The 5,310-nt window shown below is 36.0% G+C and overlaps 1 non-coding gene across 1 annotated transcript; it reads right to left on the bottom strand.

Annotated features, from left to right (window-relative positions):
- Window positions 1-4,804: 4,804 nt before the first annotated feature.
- On the bottom strand, window positions 4,805-4,911 carry LOC133833377 (small nucleolar RNA R71). Its single transcript, XR_009892758.1, has one exon. It is a non-coding gene; the product is annotated as a small nucleolar RNA R71 (small nucleolar RNA).
- Between the last annotated feature and the right edge of the window lie 399 nt (window positions 4,912-5,310).

The raw sequence follows: 5,310 nt of genomic DNA, 5'->3' as shown, positions 1-5,310 counted from the left end.
GTCCACCCTTTGAGTTACATCATATCTTTAGTAACTCCTTTGTTGTGTTACGTTCAACACGCTAGCAACCTTTTCTTTTCATTCATCATACAAGCACATGCAATCCAGTTCACGTCAAAACATAGAAAATACATGTTGCATCATACTTGTCATAACATATCAAGATAGAATTTTACTTTTCCATATCAATTGGCTTACCACAACATGTCGAAACATAGCACTTTCATTTCCCTAGCATATTATCTATTGCAATCATACAAGTCTTACCATTTCATAGAATAAACATAGACAATTCTATCTAACTTTCTTACCTTATGTCCGAGCAATGAGAAATGAGAAAACATCACAACGAGCCAATAATCATAACCAAACATTCGTCTCTTAGAATCACGTAAGAATACTCATGCCCATCATACATACTCCACATGTGCATGGGCCATGCACACGTGGCACAAGTTGCATTACAATTGCAAACATACAATAATTTTACATAAAGTCATAAAATAATAATGCTAATTCTACCTATTAATCTTTCATGGTTGCAAAAGCTTCGAAGCTCCTCGGCGAACTTGGAGAGAAGACCATAAAAATGAAAACTAAAACTTTCAATATTAAAAATGTAAATAATCCCGCCTATCCGTATATATGTTATCTTTTTTGTTAAAAAACAATTTTTCATGTAAATTATAACTCTTTCCTATTTTAAATAGTAAAATATGGCTTTTTATATACTTTATTAACAAGACTTAAAATTCAAAATAAATAAAATCTAAAAATAAAATAATAAAATCTAAATTGTTAACTAATTTTATAAATTATATTTTCAAAATTTATAGATATGTTTTAATGCAATTTAAGAGATAATATTTTTGTCTTTATAAATAAATTTGACTAAAAATAGTCATAGGGGCCTTTTTTTACTATTTAAAATAATATATGGTTGTTTTTTATACTCTTTTGAAAAGTTAAGACTAAAACTTTGTTATGAACTTAAATCAAGGGAACCAAATGTGGTATTTTTTTATTACTTAAGTATGGTATCATAAAACTATAAAAGTTAAATTATAGAAATATATATAATTTGAACTTTATTGTAAATATATTTAATTTTTTTTATTTCTATACAATTTTTTATTATAGTTATCATTTAATTGTAATATTCTTTTTATTAATTCATATTAAATAAAATAATTATTTATATATAGCTTTGATTTTATTTTTAATACTAAAAGATTAAAATATATTTAAATTAATAAAGGCAATGACTAATTTACCAATACAAACAAAGTTGGACTAAATTTTATCTAATTCTTTTGATTGTAAGTTGAGACACATCCAGGCTAGACTGCAAAATCAATAGGAAAAGATTAGCTGGTTGAGATAGCGGGTTCCATCAAGGAATTCTGCACTGTGTGTTTCGACTACAATGGCATCAATTTTGGTTCAACCTGAGGGTGGAAACAGGTGGGAATTGTTGTATGAAAGATTCCAAAGGCATTATCCTCCAGCTAAGATCCATTTAGAGCTGAATGGTGGAAGGGCATGATTTGCTCCATCCTCCACTATATAGGAGCAGAAGCCAATGATAGAGTGGCTTGTGCCACATACATGTTGTGGGAGGATGCCCAAAGGTGGTGGGAAGTTGTATCCCAGACCTGGAATGTTGTTATGATGGGTAGGGAGGAATTCAGACAATTGTTCAACGAGAGGTACTACTGTGACGCATTTTAAATTACGAAGACCAATGAGTTCATGAATTTAGTTCATGGCATTAGGACAGTGATAGAGTATGTCAACAAATTTGATAGGTTAGCCAAGCTCGCTTTTGATTTGGTACCAATAGATGTAGCCCGGAAGGAACAATTCATTCAAGGGATGAACCCTGGGGTGGCCCATAGAGTGAAGGCTGCTCGAGTCCATGAGATTTCTACCTACGCTCAGGCGGTAGTGAGGGCCCTTGCTATAGAGGATGCAGGAGGTGAGATATAGAGTGAGGGTGACGTGGGGCAGGAAACTCAAGCAATGGTACCCCCATTTGCGTGTGCAGGTAGGGGCGGAGGCTCCAGTAGTCAGAAAAGAAAGAACCCTCATAGTTCTACCACTTTTGGTCCTAATAGGAGGGGTCATAATATTCAGGGCTGCCGCCAGGGTGGCAACAAGGTCTGCTGAAGTTATCCAGTGTGTGTTAGGTCCAGGAGACGCTATCTCGGATAATGCCGAGTGAAGGCATGTTTTCTATGTGGAATAGTTGGGCACATAAAGAAACATTGTTCGTAATTGGAGATAGAAGAATGAAGAAGTACAGATAGCTCGACCTCAGCTCGAGAGTACGCTTGGAGGCAGCCAGAGCCTGAGGCTGGTCCCTCGAAAATGATAGGTTGGCCTTCTACTTCTTATTCCTTATATTGTACTAACTGAGTTTGGTGCTACGTACCTCTTAGTAGAGAGATAGACATGTGATACCTACCAAATGAATATTGTGCTATGGGCTTGAGACTTTGCGTTTACTAGGAAAGTTGGTAATTTCTAGGGAATGGGACAGAGTATTACAATTATAAGTTTAGCAGTAAGACTTGGTTGGGATTGTTATATGATGACCTCGGTATGGAACTAATTATGGATTAGTTTTCTAATAAGGGACAACCATGGATTGTGAGAGAGAGTGGTGACTTTCGAGTGTAAGAGGAGAGGACTCAACTACGATTACGAGATGCCTAGCCATGGTGGTAGGTCCCACTAGGGTTATGTCAGTCAGACCGGAGGGAAACTAGGTCAGCTAGTGGCATTTTAGATGGGTTTATAAGGATTTGTCAAGATTGCTATTGCGACTAGGAAATGGAGTGTGCTACGAGAATAAGGCAAGAATGGAACCAATATCAATGGCATTATGAAGAAGGATGCTAATAAACGAGTTTTAGACTTGCTTATCTATGTGTTTTTCAGGTAAAGTATTAGGTGTTTGTTTTGTTTTGTTCTATTTTATGCTGGTTTTTGTATGTTTTTCAGGTGTCAAAGGGCTTAGGTGACTTAGGTGTGGAAACATGGTGGGAAAATCGACAAAATGACAAAAAAATTGGTGGAAAACAGTGTTTCGGAGCTCTTCCTGCGACCGTAGGAAGGGTGTCATGCGGCAGTAATTCCATAAGAGTTTTTCATTTCTAGGGCATTCCTGCGATCGCAGGAATGATATTCTGCGACTGCAGGATATGTCTACAAATGAGAAAAACACATATTTTTAATTAAGGGTGTTTTAGTCATTTCATGTTTTAAAAAACACTAATGAGGTTTAAATTACAATTAAAGAGAGGGAAGGAGGCACTTTTGCAGATCTGGACTGGGAGAAGAGTTTTAGGAGTGCTTTGGAGGAAGATTCGATTTATCATCTAGAGTTATTTTCTTTTCTTTTTACTTTTAGTTGATGTTAATTTCATGTTTATGGATTTATTAGTGATAAACATGAACTAAATTCTATTTAGGGTTTTTAATTGCATCTCTTGAATCTTTATTATGAATTAATGCAAGTTTCTAAATTCTTCTTCATCTAAGATCTGCTCAATTTAAGTTTATTATGTATGTGATTGATTGCACACCTTTTACATGCTATTTATGAATTCAAATCAAAATATGAGAAGTGAGATTGGGATATACTAAAATTTAATAGACATAGATTTCAATTTAGAGCGAGAGAATCAAATTGGTCTATGTGATTTAGGGCTGAGTTCATTGCTTCCTATTGTTTAAATTTTTCATAGAAATATAGAGAATTTGCATTAGGTCGAGTTTTATATTTCTTAACCTGAATATTAAACACTTTTGCATGTCTTTCATCTTAATGAGAAGAATTATCATTGTGATTGCATTAATGAATAATAAAGTGGATAGTAGAGGAGATTAGAATCCCTAATTTTTCATATATATATTTGAATCAAGTTTACTGCATGATTATTGTTTTTTGTTGCTTTTCATTTAATTCGGTTATTTATTTATTTTTAATTTAAAAAAAATTCCAATTTTGATAACCAAATAGAAAATAAAATAGGCTATTGGTAATTGATAATCAGTCTTCGTGGGAACGATATTGGTCTTACCGAAATAAACTACAAAAGCAATTACGTATACTTGCGTAGCTTTAATTTTTGCAACAAGTTTTTGGCGCCACTGCCAGGGAATGAAAAATAATCAATATCAAATAGCTAGTTTTGTTTCTAATTTGGTTGGTTCTCTTGAAATAATTTCTAACTTGTTTAGCTGCGGTTGTTCTCTGTCTCAGGTACTTTCTTTATATGCGCAGTAGAAGGGGAGTTGACAGTCTAGTTCCAATTAATATTGAGATCGAGAAGGAGTGCAAGCGAAACCGAAGAAACAAGAGGGCTGAAAGTTCAACAGTGTGGAAAACATGAGCGGGGGAGCACCACAAGATCAGAATCCTGCTGGTCAGAGACCTCTACGGGACTATGTACTCCCTACTGTGATAGGGGTACACTCATGCATCCATCCACCAGTAGTAGAGGCAAATAATTTTGAGATCAAGACTGCTATCTTGCAGATGGTAAAAACTGCCGTTCAATTTTGTGGGCTCCCCACTAAAGACCCCAATATGCACATAGCCAATTTCCTGGAGTTATGTGCCACTTTCAAGATGAATGGGGTGAGTGATGATGCCGTTAGATTACGCTTGTTCCCATTCTCACTGAGGGAGTGAGCAAAAAGTTGGCTAAATTCACTTGAGGCCAATACTATCACCACTTGGGGTGCTCTAGCTCAGAAGTTCTTAGCAAATTTCTTTCCACCTGCCAAGGCTGCTAAACTTAGAGGGGAGATCAATAACTTCTCTCAACCTGAGGGAGAATCTTTGTATGATGCTTGGGAGAGGTTCAAGGACTTGATCAAAAAATTTCCTCACCACTGTATTGAGAATTGGATGCTGGTCCACAACTTTTACAATGGTTTTGCAGTACCACTCGCACAATCATTGATGCAGTAGCAGGAGGAGCGTTTATGAGAAAAAGTGCTAATGAAGCTTATAAACTCTTAGAGGAAATGGCCACTAATAATTACCAATGGCCATGTGAACGAGCGAGCAGTAATAAAAAGGTTGTAGGGGGTTCATGAACTAGATGCAATCACAGCCTTAACTGCTCAAGTTGTGTCTCTAACTAAGCAGCTGCAACAAAATACCAAGTCTGCCCAAGTTGTGCAAGACCAAGTAATGAGTGAATTGTGTGGGGGGCCTCCTCCTTTTGACCAGTGTCAAGCTATTTTAGATCCCAACAATGTCACATTAGATCAAGCTCAAGTTCAGACAGTGGG

Source organism: Humulus lupulus, chromosome 4, assembly GCF_963169125.1.
Source record: "Humulus lupulus chromosome 4, drHumLupu1.1, whole genome shotgun sequence".
NCBI classification, from domain to species: Eukaryota; Viridiplantae; Streptophyta; class Magnoliopsida; order Rosales; family Cannabaceae; genus Humulus; species Humulus lupulus.
This window is presented reverse-complemented; position numbering and strand designations above follow the sequence as displayed.